The following is an 18,617-nucleotide window of genomic DNA, read 5'->3' on the forward strand; positions in this document are numbered from 1 at the left end:
GGAGGCTGAGGCAGGAGAATCGCTCCAACCCGGGAGGTGGAGATTATAGTGATCCAAGATCACGCCACTGCACTCCAGCCTGGGGGACAGAGCGAGGCTCTGTCTCTAAATAAATAAATAAAATAAAAATAAAAATAATAATTACCTGGGCGTGGTGTCACATGCCTGTAATCTCAGCTACTCAGGAGCCTGAGGCAAGAGAATTGCTGGAACCTGAGAGGCGCAGGTTGCAGTGAGCCGGGATCACACCGCTGCACTCCAGCATGGGCAACAGAGTGAGACTCTGTCTCAAAAAGAAAAGAAAAGAAAGACACATTGACCAAATATGCTCGAGATGGGGGAGAAGATAGGAAATGGGGTAGAGACGGGGGCTGGCCAGATTGACCCTATAATGTGTCTACTGTCTTCCTCTCCCCTTCCCACTCAGGTTCACCGCCCCACAGAAGACCCTGGATGGAACTGACTCTGCAGGAATGGGGTCTGCCTGTCCTGATGCTTGGGAGAGAACGGGGGAGGGAAGGCTGGGTTCGGATCACAGGCTCTCCTGGCAGATGTGTCACAGAAAGCTGGCTGTGAGTGACCATCTACAAGCCTGGCCTGGGAACTTGGTTATAGCAACATGGGGGACATGATATTTTAGGAACCTGATCCAAAGGGGACATGACCTTGGCCTGGGTGGTCTGAAGGGGACGTGGCCTTACTCTGGGGAACCTGAGTGGTCCTGGAAGCCACCCCAGGATCTCCCATCTGAATGGAGGAGTAAAGTGACCTTGGGAGAAGTTTATGGGTCCTTCTACCCTGGCATCCCCAGCTCTGCTGAAGGTTTCAGAATAGGCTCTTGACTCCTTTCACTTATATATTGAAAAATTGGAGCTAAAATTAACTCAGCCCCAGGGCCCGCCTTTCCAGATCATTAGCAAAGTTCATCAGTGTTCCTGGCCAAGCACAGCGGCTACTGGTCACTCAGACACTCAGAAAAAGGATGCAGAAGCTTCAGGGCTGCTACAGAGGTGGCGGAGACAGAGGGAAAGACATAGAGTTAAATCCAAGAGCAGGACTGGGATTAGAATTCAGTGGGATTAGAATTCAGGCACGGTGGCTCACGCCTGTAATCCCAGCACTTTGGGAGGCCGAGGTGGGCAGATCACCCAAGGTCAGGAGTTCAAGACCAGCCTGGCTAACATGGTGAACCCTTGTTTCTACTAAAAATACAAAAATACAAAAAAAAAAAAAAAAAAAAAATTAGCCAGGCGTGATGGCAGGTGCCTGTAATCCCAGCTACTTGGGAGGCTGAGGCAGGAGAATCACTTGAACCTGGGAGGCTGAGGTTTCAGTGAGCCGAGATTGTGCCATTGCACTCCAGCTTGGGCAACAAGAGTGAAACTCCATCTCAAAAAAAAAAAAAAAAGAATTCAGTAGAACTGATTGATTTGAGGGGTGATCCTGGGAAACAGGGGCAAGGGAGAGGGAAGAGGGAAGCAGAGGAGACAGACAGCTAACAGAGGACACACTGATGAGGAATGAGTCACTTTCCTGGGCAACTGGGGCTCAGTTGTGCTGGTGAACTTGAAGGAATCTTTTAGAACACATTAGAATTGTTCCCCTACTCTCCCAGCAAGTTCAGAGAGACGGAGGCATTTATCCTTCAATTCTTAACCCCCTTGGGGGATGGTTATCCCTGTGGGAGGAGGCAGTGGTACTGAGAGCCATCTGGGGGTTTTTTGTTTGTTTTTTGAGATAGGGTCTGGCTCTGTAGCCCAGGCTGGAATGCAGTGGTGTGATCACAGCTCACTGCAACTCAAGCAATCCTCCTGCCTCAGCCTCCTGAGTCTCCAGGACCACAGAAGGGTGTGCCACCATGCCCAGCCAATATTTTGATTTTCTGTAGAGATGAGGCTCCCTATGTTGCCAAGGCTGGTCTTGAACTCCTGGGTTCAAGTGATCCTCCCCACTTGGCCTCCCAAAGTGCTGGAATTCCAGGCGTGAGCCCCCACACCCACATGAGAACCATCTGAAATCTGAGGTAGAAAAGCAGAGAGGGGCCAAGCGTAGTGGCTCACATCTGTAATCCCAGCACTTTGGGAGGCCGAGGCAGGTGGATCACTTGACATCAGGAGTTCAAGACCAGCCTGGCCAACATGGTGAAACCCTGTCTCTCCTAAAAAATTACAAAAATTAGCTGGGCCTGGTGGCGGGCACCTGTAATCCCAGCTACTCGGGAGGCTGAGGCAGGAGAATCACTTGAACCTGGGAGACAGAGGTTACAGTGAGCTGAGACTGAACCACTGCACTCCAGCCTGGGTGACAGAGTGAGACTCTGTCAAAAAAAAAAAAGAAAGAAAAGCAGAGAGGGATGCCTTGCCTTGCAGGAGCTAGGCCAGGTGTCCTTGCAGTGCAGCCCACCAGGATCACCTGGGGGCACCATAGATCTCCAGGTCCCAACCTCAGAGTTTCTGGTTCAGTGGGTCTGAGGTGGGACCCAAGCATTTGCATTTTTAACAAGTGATGCCAATGTGACATTTCAAAGACCACACTGTTTTTTTTTTGAGACAGGTCTTGCTTTGTCACCCAGGCTGGAGTATATTGGTGCAATCATAACTGACTGCAACCTCAAATTCCTGGACTCAAGCAATCCTCCCATCTCAGGCTCCAGAGTAACTGGGACTACAGGCATGCGTCACCACATCCAGCTAATTTTTTTTTTTTTTTTTTTTGAGACAGAGTCTTGCTCTGTCGCCCAGGCTGGAGTGCAGTGGCACAATCCCGGCTCACTGCAAGCTCCGCCTCCCGGGTTCACGCCATTCTCCTGCCTCAGCCTCCCGAGTAGCTGGGACTACAGGCGCCCGCCACTGTGCCCGGCTAATTTTTTCTATTTTTAGTAGAGACGGGGTTTCACCACGGTCTCGATCTCCTGACCTTGTGATCCGCCCACCTCGGCCTCCCAAAGTGCTGGGATTACAGGCGTGAGCCACCGCGCCCGGCCCATCCAGCTAATTTTTAAAATTTCTTATATGGGTCTCAATATACTGCCCAGGCTGGTTTGAACTCTTTGCCTCAGGCAGTCCTCCCTCCCCGGCCTCCCAAAGTGTTGTGATTACAGGCGTGAGCTACTATACCTAGTCAGGGACCACATTTTGAGAACAGCTGGGCTAAACCAGGGCTATCTGCACTGCACATGGGACTGTCTACCACAACAGCTATGCTAAAACCTGGTGGGTTGAAGGGATATAGCACCCCACATGTGTACCGAAGAGACAAACGTATTTAGAGACAAAAAGAGGAATTCAGTCTACAAGGGACTTAAACAATGCAACAAGCAAAAAACAAATAACCCTAGTTTATTATTATTAGTTATCTATTTATTTATTTTTTGAGACGGAGTTTCACTCTGTTGCCCAGGCTGGAGTGCAGTGGCGTGATCTTGGCTTACTGGACGCTCCGCCTCCCGGGTTCATGCCATTCTCCGGCCTCAGCCTCCCAAGTACCTGGAACTACAGGCCCCCACCACCATGCCTGGCTAATTTTTTTTTTTTTTTTGGATTTTTATTAGAGACGGGGTTTTACCGTGTTAGCCAGGATGGTCTCGATCTCCTGACCTCGTGATCCGCCTGCCTCGGCCTCCCAAAGTGCTGGGATTACAGGCGTAAGCACCTGCACCCGGCCTATTTATTTACTCTTTTGAGACAGAGTCTTACTTTGTTGCCCAGGCTGGAGTGCAGTGGCATAATCTCGGCTCACTCCAACCTCTGCCTCCTGGGTTCAAGCGATTCTCCTGCCTCAGCCTCCTGAGTAGCTGGGATAACAGGCGCCCACCACCAGGCCCCACTAATTTTTGTATTTTTAGTAGAGCTGGGGTTTCACCATGTTGGCCAGGCTGGTCTCGAACTCCTGACCTCAGATGATCCACCCACCTCAACCTCCCAAAGTGCTGGGATTACAGGCGTGAGCCACTGTGCCTGGCCATTTTAAAAAAATTTTTTAGTACAGATGGGGTTTCACTGTGTTGGCCAGACTGGTCTCAAACTCCTGATCTCAGTTGATCCGCCCACCTCAGCCTGGGATTACAGTGCTAGGATTACAGGCGTGAACCACTGCGCCTGGCCTTTTTTTTTTTTTTTTTTCTTTAAAAGAAAGGGTCTTGCTTTGTCACTGAGGCTGCCATGCAGTGGCACGATCATAGCTCCCTGCAGCCTCGAACTCCTGGGCTCAAGGGATCCTCCCACCTCAGCCTCTCAAGTAGCTGGGACCACAGGAGCATGCCACCATTCCAGGCTAATTGTCTTATTTTTCATGGAGACAGGAGTCTCCCTATGTTGCCCAGGTTGGTCTCAAACTTCTGGACCCAAGCAATCTCCCCACCTCAGCCTCCCAAAGTGTTGGGATTACAGGCGTGAGCCACTGCACCCAGCTGGGACTACATTTGAGGAGAAGGTCACCTGGACATAAAGGAACAGGCCTATTTAGGCAAGAAAATAATCCCTAGGTGGAGATCCCAGTGCAAATCAGGAATTTAAAGACTCCAGCTCTTGACACAAACCACTGCTGATTCAAGTGCTAATCAGAAATCTGATCTCTGTGAACAGAAACCTGCACTGATTCATGTGCTAACTATAAATCTATGTTGATTGTCAACTTTGTCCTGAAGCAGGTCTAAGTCACAAATTTGGGCAGGAACAAGTGCTGATAATCAGCGACTCAAAGAGATTCACATGTTAATGACCATCTTGACTTGATTCATGTGCTAATTACAATTTTAGGATAACTGAATAGGGTGATCAGATATTCCTGTGAAGAAGAGCACAGACTTGGAAGCCCGATAGCCTGGTTCAAATCCCAGCTCTGCCATTGACATGTTGAATGACTTTGAGCAAGTGATTTGCTTTTCTGGACTTCGGCTTCACTCCTAGAAAGGAGGGCTGATAATACCTCGAATGGTAGCTGGGAGGACTGAATGGGCTAAGACATCTGAAGCTCAGGGAGCGGTACATGGCCTAGGAAGTGCCTACCGTGTAAGTCTTAGGTGTAACAGTAGCCTGATTATCATATGCAGCCAACAGGTGCTGCTCTGTCATTCAATCCTCATAGCGGGCCCCACCTCCAATTTCTTCATTGCTACTGCCCTTTCTTGGGCCAGCTCCAAGGGCCTTACCCTCTGGAAAATCTTCCCAGAGGTTCCCAGGGCGACCCTCAGCATCCCCAGCATCGTCCCGGCCCCTACCTCTCTGGGTATCATTCCCAAACCGGAGCATGATCGCTCAGCCACCACGTGGGGGCAGCAACGTATCGCTCAGCCGCTGCGCGCGCGGCGCATTGTGGGGTGCATAGTCTCGCGAGGGGGTTGAGCGGTGGTTCCAGCCTGGGAGACGAACTACATTTCCCAGAAGGCCACGCGACACCCTCTGCCTCACCTTGCTCCAATGTGGAGGCAGAGGCCACACCCATTCCTAGCGCGCCTCCGGAACGGCGCGGGGGATTGTGGGGTGTAGGGACTGGGCGCTGCTCCCGAAAGGGCGGTGCTGCGCAGGCGCGGGAGGCGCTGAGCCAGCCCGGCCTCAGAGCGTGGGTGGGGACCAAGTCCGGGTCCAGGACATGGAGCTGCAACCTCCGGAGCTGCAGAGAAGGCAGCCGCGGGAGCAAGAGCGAGATCGACTATTGACTGCCCTGCAGCCACCCCGGCGCCTTCTCACTCTTTTGCGTCTCAACGTCCTTGTCAGCTCTGGAGCCCGTTCAAGGCGCTCCGATCTTGGGGGAAGAAAACACACACAATTCCCCTACTTTTTTCTCTTTTCACAGCAGTCCCCCTTTTAAAGCCTTATTATGGTAATGTTCAGTCGTACACAGAAATAGAATAATGATCGTCTAAGTATCCATCACCCAACTTCAACAATTACCAACATATGGCCAATCTTGTTTTATTTATTCCACCTCCCCCAGAATAAGTTTAAAGCAAATCCCAGACAGCATATGATTTCATCCATTATGTATCTCTAAAATATCAGGTTCTTAAAAGAAATTACTATAACGCTTTTATCACACCTAAAAAACTAACAAATCCTTAGTGGTGTCTTAACATTCTTCCTGTCTCCACATTTCCCTAAGTGTCATAGAAATGTCTTTAAATTGTTGGCTTGTTCAAATTAGAATCCGAACAGGGTGCCTGCATTGTATTTGTTAATGTTACCTTTTCAAGTCTTTTGTTTTATAACTGTTCCCTCTCCCTCTCATTCATCTCAGTCTAATTTTTAAATTTTTTTTAATTTTATACTTTTTTTTTTTTTTTTAAGATGGAGTCTCGCTTTTGTCACCCAGGCTGGAGTGCAATGGCATGATCTTGGCTCCCTGCAACCTCCACCTCCCGGGTTCAAGTGATTCTCCTGCCTCAGCCTCCTGAGTAGCTGGGATTACAGGCATGCACCACCACACCAGGGTTTCACCATGTTGGCCAGGCTGGTCTCGAACTCCTGACCTCGGGTGATTCTCTGGCCTTGACCTCGCAAAGTGCTAGGATTACAGGCGTGAGCCACCGCACGTGGCCAAAATTTTATACTTTTTTTTTTTCTTTTTTAATAGAGACAGGGTCTCATTATGTTGCCCAGGCTGGTCTCAAACTCGAGCTCAAGCTATCCTCCTGCCTCGGCCTCCCAAAGTGTGATTTTTTTTTTTCTTTTACAAATTTTAATTTTTTTCCTTTCTTTTTGACATTATCCACCTGTAAATAATCTCTTCTCAGTCTGATTTGACTGGTTTCCCCTCTTGGTGTCCTTTAATATGTTCTGCCATCCCCTGTATATCTTGCAAACTGGGTAGATCTAGAGGCTGAGTCAGATTCACATTCAATTTAGGGTTAAGTATGCTTTAGGGATAATATTAAGATCTATCACAAGGGACATAATGTGTGGTTGCCTTTTTTTATACTGCTAGTATCTGGTGTTGATTTTCAGTTTTGTTACCCAGATCTCTCTATTGGTGTTAAAACCACAAGCAAACTTCAGGAAGGGAGTGTTCATATACTCTCTCTCCATTCCTCTCCCTGTGCTTCTCAAAAATGAAACTTTTTATTGCCAAAGCTCATCCTTGTTGCTAAATTCAAGAGGCAAGTCTCCACCTTCAACTCACTGTCCCCGCAACAGCAGCCACCATTCAAGGCCTGTCCTGTGCTGTCCAGTATGGTAGCCACTAGCCGCACAGGTGGCTAGTGAAGACAAGTAAGTCCTAATTGCGATGTGTTGCAAATATAAAATATACACAGGAATTTCAAAGGAAATATGAAAAAAAGAATGTAGCCCAGGCGGGGCAGTTCATGCCTGTGATCCTAACACTTTGGGAGGCCAAGGTAAGTGGATCATTTGAGGTCAGGAGTTCGAGAGTAGCCTGGCCAAAATGGTGAAACCCCGACTCTGCTGAAAATACAAAAATTAGCTGGGCATGATGGCATGTGCCTGTAATCCCAGCTACTCAGGAGGCTGAGGCAGGAGAATAACTTGAACCCGGGAGGCAGAGGTTGCAATGAGCTGAGATCATGCCACTGCACTCCAGCCTGGGCTACAGAGAAACTCGGTCTCAAATAAAAAGAAAAAAAGAATGTAAAGTAGCTCATTAGTTATTTATAAAATATTGATAGGCCAGGCGCGGTGGCTCAAGCCTATAATCCTAGCACTTTGGGAGGCCGAGACGGGCGGATCACGAGGTCAGGAGATCGAGACCATCCTGGCTGACACGGTGAAACCCCGTCTCTACTGAAAAATACAAAAAAACTAGCCAGGCGAGGTGGCGGGCGCCTGTAGTCCCAGCTACTCTGGAGGCTGAGGCAGGAGAATGGCGTAAACCCGGGAGGCAGGGCTTGCAGTGAGCCGAGATCCGGCCACTGCACTCCAGCCTGGGTGACAGAGCGAGATTCCATCTTGGAAAAAAAAAAAAAAAAGATAACATGTTGAAATAGTATTTTGGATATGTTTATATAAATATTGTCTATTTATTATTATTATTATTATTATTATTTTGAGACGGAGTTTCACTCTTGTTGCCCAGGCTGGAGTGCAATGGCACGATCTCGGTTCACCGCAACCTCCGCCTCCTGGGTTCAAGTGATTCTTCTGCCTCAGCCTCCCGAGTACTGGGCATGTACCACCACGCCCAGCTAATTTTTTGTATTTTTAATAGAGACGGGGTTTCTCCATGTTGATCAGGCTGGTCTCAAACTCCCAATCTCAGGTGATCTGCCTGGCTTGGTCTCCCAAAGTGCTGATTATAGGCATGAGCCACCGTGCCTGGCATATCTATTAATTATTAGCAAAATAATTAAATTCAAGTGAAATATTTTATTACTTTCACTTGTGGTTGGGCCCAGTGGCTCACAACTGTAATCCTAGCTCTTTGGGAGTCTCAGACAGGAGGATCGCTTGAGTCTAGGAATTTGACACCAGCCTGGACAGCATAGTGAGACCCCATATCTACAAAAAAAATCTTTAAAAAATTGGCCAGGTGTGATGGTGCACCCTGTAGTCCCAGCTACTCAGAAGGGTGAAGTAGGATGATCACTTGAGCCCGGGAGATTGAGGCTACAGTGAGCCGTGATTGCACCACTGCACTGCAGCGTGGGTGAGACAAGACCCTGTCTCAGAAAAAAAAAAAAGGTGTTTTTCCAGACCAGTGGTTTTCAAAGTGTGACCCCTGCCAGCAGCATTAGCATCACATGACAATTTGTCAGAAATGCAAATTCTCTGTTGTTCTAGGCCTACTGAACCAGAATCTCTGAGGGACCCAGGAGCCTGCATGTTAACAAGCCAACCATGCCTGTCTTTTTTTTTTTTTGAGTCTCACTCTGTCACCCAGGCTGGAGTGCAGTAGTGCGATCTCTGCTTACTGCAACCTCCACCTCCTGGGTTCAAGTAATCCTCCTTTCTCAGCCTCCTGAGTAGCTGGGATTACAGGTGCCTGCCACCACGCCTGGTTAATTTTTGTATTTTTAGTAGAGATGGGGTTTCACCATGTTGGCCAGGCTGGTCTCAAACTCCCAACCTCAAATGATCCGCCCACCTCAGCCTCCCAAAGTGCTGGGATTACAGGCGTGAGCCATCAAGCCCCAGAAATATTATAATTAAGCATAATCAGGCTGCACTTCGGTCCACTTCCTTGTTGCTAAAAGTCAGGTGGTACTAGATACTCACCATTTGCACCCCCATTGTTCCTATAGATAGGATTTTCTTTCTTTCTTTCCTTCTTTCTTTCTCTCTCTCCCTCCCTCCCTCCCTCCCTCTCTCCCTCCCTCCCTCTCTCTCTCTCTCTCTCTCTCTCTTTCTCTCTCTCTCTCTCTCTTTCTTTCTTTCTTTCTTTCTTTCTTTCTTTCTTTCTTTCTTTCTTTCTTTCTTTCTTTCTTTCTCTTTCTTTCTTTCTTTCTTTCTTTCTCTCTCTCTCTCTCTCTCTCTCTCTCTCTCTTTCTTTCTAGACAAAGTTTTGCTCTTGTCACCTAGGCAGGAGTGCAGTGGCATGATGTCGGCTCACTACAACCTCCCCCTCCTGGGTTCAAGCGATTCTCCTGCCTCAGCCTCCTGAGTAGCTGAAATTACAGGCGTCTGCCACCATGCCCAGCTAATTTTTGTATTTTTAGTAGGGATCTGGTACCACCATGTTGTCCAGGCTGGTCTCGAACTCCTGACCTCAGGTGATCCACCTGCCTCGGCCTCCCAAAGTGCTGGGATTACAGGGGTGAGCCACTGTGCCCGGCCTATAGATAGGATTTCTGACGTTAGGGTCGTAAGATCGTTTAATTGACTTGCATCTCCATTGTTCCCACAGACAGGATCTCTGACATTAGAATCTTAAGATTTTTTTAAAAAAGATCACTTAAGTTGTTTTTCAGACCCCCAAATTCCAGCAACCAGTGTGAAGACCCCCACAGAGGATTACGAGTGGTATGAGAATACTGCTTCTTCCTCTCCATGTCCCGAAACTTCACCCTGCAGTCTTCCACCAACGATATCCACACTTTTTCTCACTCCAAAATCCTTAAAAATCCTTGCCCCACGCAGTGGGTCACGCTTGTAATCCCAGTACTTTGGGAGGCCGAGGCAGACATATCACGAGGTCATCCTGACTAACATGGTGAAACCCCGTCTCTACTAAAAATACAAAAAAATTAGCCAGGCATGGTGGTGGGCACCTGTGGTCCCAGCTGCTCAGGAGACTGAGGCAGGAGAATGGTGTGAACCCAGGAGGCGGAGCTTGCAGTAAGCCAAGATTGCCCCACTGCACTCCTGCCTGGGCAACAGAGTGAGACTCCGTCTCAAAAAAATATATATATATATACACACATACACACACACACACACACACACACACACACACACACACATATATATGTATGTATCCTTGCCCCAGATTCCTGAGGGAGATGAATTTGAGCTTCTCTCCTATGTTTTTATTTGTTGACCCTACAACTAATCCTCTTTCTCGGCTGCAACTGGCTGACTTGATTTGCTGTATGCATCGGGTAATGGACAAACCGGTTGCACAAACTCCTGCCTGTGGCTCCCTTGGCCCTCCATCCTGTGAGTACAGCAACTTCTCCATCCTCGTATCATCTCCCCATCATCCCTGCTCTTTTTGCCCCAGCTGTGTCAACCTTCTCCCTGTTCCTCAGGCACTCCCAGCTCTTTCCTGCCTTGGGTCTTTGTGATGGCCATTACTCTTCTGAGAATACAGTTCTCCCAGATCTTTGCAGGGTAGGCTCCCTCTCTTCCTTCTCTTTTGCTCTGATGCCTTCACCTCAGAGCTGCCATTGTGCCACCCCAATGAAAGCCCAAATTCCCTGTACCCACATTCACACAGCACCCACCTTTCATTCTCTGCATGGCACATCCCGCATCCTATTCTTCCTCTTCATTGGAATTTGCAGCCTGGGCATGGTGGCTCATGCCTGTAATCCCAGCACTCTGGGAGGCCAAGGTGGGAGGATCACTCAAGGCCAGGAGTTGGAGACCAGCCTGGGCAACATAGTGAAATCCCGTCTCTACAATAAATAAATAAATAAATAAATAAATAAATAAATAAATAAAATAGAAATAGCTGGGTGTGGTGGCCTGTGCCTGTGGTCCCAGCTACTCAGGAGGCTAAGGCAGGAGGATCACTTGAGCCTAGGAGTTAGAGGCTGCAGTGAGCTATGATTGAACCACTGCACTCCAACCTGGGTAACTGAACAAAACTGTCTATAATAAATAAACAAACAAACAACAACAGCAACAAAAACACAGAGGGACATGAACACCTGGAGATGGAGATTGTTAAGTAGGGAAGGAGGAGCTGAGGGGCCCAGCGGGAGTCAGTGAAGAAACTGGAAATTAGCAGCAGAGGGAAGCTGCCTCCACTGTAGTCTGGAGGAACAAAGGGAGGAGGTGGTGTCACCAGAGCCCAGAGATAAGGTTTTCTAGTAGAAGCTGGGAACACAGTGGGATTGTCTGGCTGGCAGGAGCTGGGGCTCTGGAGGAGGCACAACCACCAGGAGAAGGAGGAGAATGACCCTTGGGGAGTGGAATGACCCTGGCTGCTTGTTCTGATCCTCCAGCCTCCTGCCTGAGCTTCCCATTGGTCGAATCCCAGCTGGAGGGAAGACTGGATATAGCAGCCTACGATGCAGGAAAAAAGGGGAGGGCAAGGAACAAATCCGGGGACACATATGGCTCAGGGCAGTGCAGCACAGGTTCCCCAGTGCCTCAGGACTCCCGCCGCACCTGCTCACCTGCTCACCTGCACCAGGCCCAACTCACTGTTTACATTAAACATCTGGATGCTGTAGGATTAGAGTGAGGGTTGAGTTTGCAACCCTCAGTGTTTCAGTTATCTATTGCTGTGCAACAAATTATCCCCAAGTTAAGTGGCTTAAAAAAACTATTTTAGTTTCCCTCTCAGTTTTTGGGTCAGAAATTTAGGAAGGGCTCAGCAGGGTGGTTCTTGCTTGGTGTTACTCATGTGGTGAAGTCAGATGTTGGAGGGAGCTGGAGTCATGTGAAAGTTCAACCAGGCTGATGTCCAAGGTAGCTGATGTCCAAGGTGGCTGATGTACATGGTTGGCAATGTCACTGGCTGCTGGTTTCAAGCTCAGCTGGGCTGTTGACTAGAGCTAGAACTGGCTGAGCAATCCTCCTGCCTTGGCCTCCCAAAGTGCTGGGATTACAGGTGTGAGCCACCACGCCCAGCTGCATATTGTATTTATTCATTTATTTTCCCATTTATTCATGCACTCATTCATTCTTTTGCCAGATATTTCTAGAGATCCTGCCATGTGCCAGGTTCTAGGTGCTGTGGATAGAGCCTGGTGACAAGATAGTAACATCATGAAGCTCACATAATTTAAAGTATGTTTCAGAGTAAGAACAATCTTGTTGGGTAATGTACCAGAATGACTGGCCGAGGACAGAGCAGAAGAGCAAGAATGCATTATAGAACAGAAGCATAATGTCACAGCAGTTTGATTTCTGTCTTAGCCATTTGAGGTACAAAGATTAATTTGGAGACTGATAAATGAAAATAAATTCCAGATGGACTAGAGTAAAATGTGGGAAGAGGCTGGGTGTGGTGGCTCACACCTGTAATTCCAGCACTTTGGGAAGCCAAGGCAAGAGGATCCCTTGAGCTCAGGAGTTCAAGACCAGCCTGGGCAACCTGGTGAAACCCTGTCTCTAAAAAAGAAAATATGAAAATTAGCAGGGTGTGGTGGTGCATGCTTGTAGTCCCAGCTGCTCGGGGGGCTGGGGCAGAAAGATCTCTTGTGCCCAGGAGATTACAGAGAGCTGTGATCTGTCACAGCACTCCAGTCCTGGGTGACAGGGTGAGACTGTGTCTCTTAAAAAAAATTTTTTTTTAAAGGAAAACAAAAATAGTTAACATCCTTAAGGTAATGAAAACATTAATAAATTTAATATGAGAATCCAATCAACCAAAAGAGAAATGGGCAAATGACAGGAAAAGACAATTCACAAAATAAATACAAATAGCCAAAAGTGATCAAAGCCAAGTTTACCCCCAGTAATAACTGAACTTGAAGTACTGAAGCCCTCCTCTTTGCCTGTCAAATCAGCAAAGATATTAGAAATCTGGTTCCCTATAGCCAAGGAGAGCACAGGGGCATGGGAGACACCACTCCCATTGCTGGCTGCAAACGAGGATGACCTTTTTGAAGAAGAACTGGGCAGCCTGCACCCAAAGCCTGAAAATGTGCACATCTGTTGATCCACTATTTCTACTTCTAGGAATTTACTTTCTGGAAGTACTCCAGCAAGTGGGAGAAGATTTCACTACAAGGATTTTTATGATGCCAAAAATTATTTAAGTATTTTTTTCAGACAGGGTCTCACTCTGTCACCCAGGCTGGAGTGCAGTGGTGCAATCTCCGCTTACTGCAACCTCCACTTCCCAGGTTCAAGGAATTCTCCCACTTCAGCCTCCCGAGTAGCTGGGATTACAGGTGTGCACCACCATGCCCAGCTAATTTTTCTATTTTTGGTAGAGACTAGGTTTCACCATGTTGACCAGGCTGGTTTTGAACTCCTGACCTCAGATGATCCATCCACCTCGTAATTTTTTTTATTTCATGTATGTAGAGATGGGGGTCTTGTTATATTGCCCAGGCTGGTCTTGAACTCCTGGCCTCATGTGATTCTTCCACTGAACCCAGCCTTAAGACTGGTGTTTCTAAAGAGATTCGGGAATATGAGAAATGGATCATGTTTCACGAGCACCATTTGCTAGACAAGATATAGGAATGGTAGGATATGAACCCTGAAACAGAACTCAATATAATAGTGGCTTAAGCAAAGTCGAACTTTATTTCTCTGTCACAAATAGGCCAAACATAAAGAATGCAGAATTGGTGTGAAGGCTTCATGGCGTCAGAGATCCAGGTGGCTTCCACTTTTGTGCTACTATCCCTGGGAGTGCACTGGCCTGAAAGATCCAGGATGGCTCCCAGTGGGGGGAAAGATGAAAAGGGAAACAGATTCGCCTCCACAGCTCTTTCTAAATACAAGTGAACTGAGAAATGAAATCTAAGCTTTAGTGCTTAATTTATTCTGGGCTGGGCGTGGTGGCTCAAGCCTGTAATCCCAGGACTTTGGGAGGCCGAGGTGGGCAGATCATGAGGTCGAGATCGAGACCGTCCTGGCCAACATGGTGAAACCCAGTCTCTACTAAAAATACAAAAATTAACTGGGTGTGGTGGCGCACGCCTGTAGTCCCAGCTACTCGGGAGGCTGAGGCAGGAGAATTGCTTCAACCCGGGAGGCAGAGGTTGCAGTGAGCCGAGATTGTGCCATTACACTCCAGCCCGGCGACAGAGCAAGACTCTGTCTCAAAAAAAAAAAAAAAAAAAAAAAAAAAAGGCAGGGTGAGGTGGCTCACGCCTGTAATCCCAGCACTTTGGGAGGCTGAGGCGAGTGGATCACCTGAGGTCAGGAGTTTGAGACCAGCCTAGCCAACATGGCGAAAGCCCGTCTCCATTAAAAATACAAAAATAAGCCGGACATAGTGATGCGTGCCTGTAATCCCATCTACTAGCGGGGCTGAGGCAGGAGGATTGTTTGAACCTGGGAGGCGGAGGTTGCAGTGAGCCAAGATCACACCATTGCATTCCAGCCTGGGCAACAGAGTGATATTCTGTCTCAAAAAACAAAAAACAAAACCAAACCAAAAAATTTATTCTGCCCTGGCCAGGTGTGGTGACTCACACCTGCAATTCCAGCACTTTGGGAGGCTGAGGCAGGTGGCTCACTTGAGTCAAGGGCTTTGAGACCAGCCTGGCCAACATGGCGAAATCCCGTCTCTACTAAAACTACAAAAATTAGATGGGTGTGGTGGCACACGCCTATAACCCCAGCTACTGGGGAGACTGAGGCAGAAGAATCACTTGAACCCACGAGTGAGAGGTTGCAGTGAGCCAAGATCGCGCCACTGTACTCCAGCCTGGGCAACAGAGTGAAAAAAAAGAAAAAAAAAAAAAGAAAAAACATAATTTATTCTGCCCTAAGGACTGTGAGGATCATCTCTTTGGTTACTTTCCAGAGCAAAAAGGTGGTGTACAACAGTGAGGTCAGGTCATATTTGAGCAGTTGAAGGAAATATAGCTGTTCATTCCAAGTTAATAAAAATTGTTTGCAAAAATGTGCCAGATGCAAATTTGCATATAGAGTATGGTCAGGATGCAAATTTGCATGTATAGGATGGTCAGAATACATACAAATATGCCCAGTAAAAGACAAGAAATATAATGAAACATTAATAGAAGCTGTCTCTTAGAGGTAGGTGAATTTTCTTTTTTTTTTTTTTGTATTTTGCTGCTTTTTCAAATTTTTTATAATGAGCAAGCATTATTAGTTAGGTCTTTTTTTTGAGACGGAGTCTCTCTGTTGCCCAGGCTGGAGTGCAATGGCACGATCTTGACTCATTGCAACCTCCGCCTCCCATGTTCAAGTGATTCTCCTGCCTCAGCCTCCCAAGTAGCTGGGACTACAGGTGCGCACCACCACACTCGGCTAATTTTTGTATAGTTTTTTTTTTTTTTAGACAGGGTCTCACTCTGTCACCCAGATTGGAGTGCAGTGGCACAAACACGGCTCACTGCAGCCTCAACCTCTTGGGCTCAAGGGATCCTCCTGCCTCAGCCTCCTGTGTAGCTGATATCTCAGGTGCACATCACCATGCCTATGCCTAGCTAATTTTTAAATTTTTCTGTAGAGACAGGGTCTCGCTATGTTGCTCAGGCTGGTCTTGACCTTGTGGGCTTAAGTGACCCTCCCGCCTCAGCCTCCCAAAGTGCTAGGATCACAGGCATGAGCAACCATGCCTGGCTAGATCTTTTAAACTTTATCTGTTGTGACATACAGAATGCCTATAGATGAAGGCAAATGCACAGCACAGTGAATCATTGAGTAAAACTATTCAGGCATCTATTTCCACATGAAGAAAGCGGTCAGAGGTGGGCGGATCAGCTGAGCTCAGGAGTTCGAGACCAGCGTGGGCAATGTGACAAAACCCCATCTCTACCAAAAATACAAAAAATTAGCTGGGCATGGTAGTGTGCGCCTGTAGTCCCAGCAACTTGGAAAGCTGAGGTGGGAGGATCCCTTGAGCCCCGGAGGTCTAGGCTGCAGTGAACTGAGATTGTGCCATTGCACTCCAGCCTGGGTGACAGAGGGGGACTCTGTCTTAAAAATAAATAAATAAATAAATAAATAAATAAATAAATAAATGTCATTGATGTATTCTAGAACATTCATCTTTTGTTCCTTTTTATTCACAAAGTGTACTGTTCCCTGAAAGGCAACCACCATGTTGGTTCTGATGGAACACTTCTGATTTTCTTAATAATGTTGCTACCTATTGGCGGGGCGAGGTGACTCATGCCTGTTACTCCAGCACTTGGGGAGGCTCAAGAGGATCCCTTGAGCACAGAAGTTCAAGATCAGCCTGGGCAACATAGTGACAACCTCATCTCTACAAAAAATAAAAATTACCCAGGAGTGGTGGCATGCACCTGTATACCAGCTACTTGGGAGGCTGAGGGAAGGATTGCTGGAACCTGGGAGTTTGAGGCTGCAGTGATTGTGCCATGGCACTCCAGCCTGGGTGACAGAGCCAGACCCTGTCTCCAATAATAATAATAACACTAATAATAATAACGTTGCCATCTAGGTATGCTTCCTAAAACAGTGTAGCCTAATTTGGACTTTTTTTTTTTTTTTTTTTTGAGACGGAGTCTCGCTCTGTCGCCCAGGCTGGAGTGCAGTGGCGCAATCTCGGCTCACTGCAAGCTCCGCCTCCCGGGTTCACGCCATTCTCCTGCCTCAGCCTCCCAAGTAGCTGGGACTACAAGCGCTCGCCGCTACGCCGGGCTAATTTTTTGTATTTTTAGTAGAGACGGGGTTTCACCGTGTTAGCCAGGATGGTCTCGATTTCCTGACCTCGTGATCCGCCCATTTCGGCCTCCCAAAGTGCTGGGATTACAGGCGTGAGCCACCGCGCCCGACCATTTGGACTATTTTTTAACTCTATGTAAGGAGGAACCATATTGTATATACTGTTGTATGTGGCTTTTTTTTTTTTTTTTTGAGATGGAGTCTCGCTCTGTCGCCCAGGCTGGAGCGCAGTGGTGCAAACTCAACTCACTGCAAGCTCCGCCTCCCGGGTTCACGCCATTCTCCTGCGTCAGCCTCCCGGGTCGCTGGGACTATAGGCGCCCGCCCCCACGCCTGGCTGATTTTTTGTATTTTCAGTAGAGACGGGGTTTCACCGTGTTAGCCAGGCTGGTCTTGAACTCCTGACCTCGTGATCCACCCGCCTCGGCCTCCCAAAGTGCTGGGATTACAGGCGTGAGCCACCGCGCCCGGCCACGGCTTCTTTCTTCTTGCACTCAACATTATCTTTGAGAGATAAGTCCATGCTGTGGCAAATGGATCTAGGGTATGTATTCCCACGGTTACACGGTAGTCCCTTGTGTTATATGCCCCAAGGTATGTATCCTTTCTCCTGCGATGGGCATTTGGGTTGTTTCCTTTGAAAGGCCTTACAAATAGGGTGACAATCCTTACACAAGGCTCCTGGCATCTGTTGCACCCATCTCTCTCAGATACAGATGGGGCGGAAGTTCTGGGTCCCTGGGAAAGAAAGTGCCAAACTGTTTTTCAAAGTGGTTCAACTCTTCTGCCTCCTTCAGAGGTGTATGAGATTTTCTGTTGCTCCACATTTCACCACATCTGATAGTGTAGGATTTTGAAAGTTTTGACATTTCTAGGGGTAGAGGGAAAGGTGTGGAGTGATTTTGCGCTACCAGTTTTGTTTGTTTTTTTGAGATGGAGTCTCACTCTTGTCACCCACGCTGGAGTGCAGTGGTGCAATCTTGGCTCACCGCACCCTTCGCCTACCAGGTTCAGGGGATTCTCTTGCCTCAGCCTCGTAACTGGGATTACAGGCATGTGCCACCATGCCCGGCTATTTTTGTATTTTTAGTAGAGACGGGGTTTTGCCATGTTGGTCAGGATGGTCTTGAACTACTGACCTCAGGTGATCCTTCCACCTCAGCCTCCCAAAGTGCTGGGATTACAGGTGTGAGCCATCGCACTGGGCCCTGCATTGTTCTAATGTTCGTTCTCCTTCTGAGGATGAGCACCTTTTCACAGCTTTATTGCCATTTAGAGTTCCTCTTTTCTAAAATGCTTGCTGGAAGTGGCTCATGCCTGCAATCCCCGAAATTTGGGAGGCCAAGGCCAGAGGACACCTTGAGCCCAGGAATTTGAGACCAGCCTGGGCAAGACCCTGTTTCTAGGCCGGGCGCGGTGGCTCACGTCTGTAATCCCAGCACTTTGGGAGGCCAAGGCTGGTGGACCACGAGGTCAGGAGATTGAGACCATCCAGGCTAACATGGTGAAACCCCGTCTCTACGAAAAATACAAAAAATTAGCTGGGCGTGGTGGCAGGCGCCTGTCGTCCCAGCTACTCAGGAGGCTGAGGCAGGAGAATGGTGTGAACCCGGGAGGCAGAGCTTGCAGTGAGCCGAGATTGCGCCACTGCACTCCAGCCTGGGAGACAGCCAGACTCTGTCTCAAAAAAAAAAAAAAAAAAAAAAAAAAAAA

The sequence above is a fragment of the Theropithecus gelada genome, chromosome 19 (assembly GCF_003255815.1).
Source record: "Theropithecus gelada isolate Dixy chromosome 19, Tgel_1.0, whole genome shotgun sequence".
NCBI classification, from domain to species: Eukaryota; Metazoa; Chordata; class Mammalia; order Primates; family Cercopithecidae; genus Theropithecus; species Theropithecus gelada.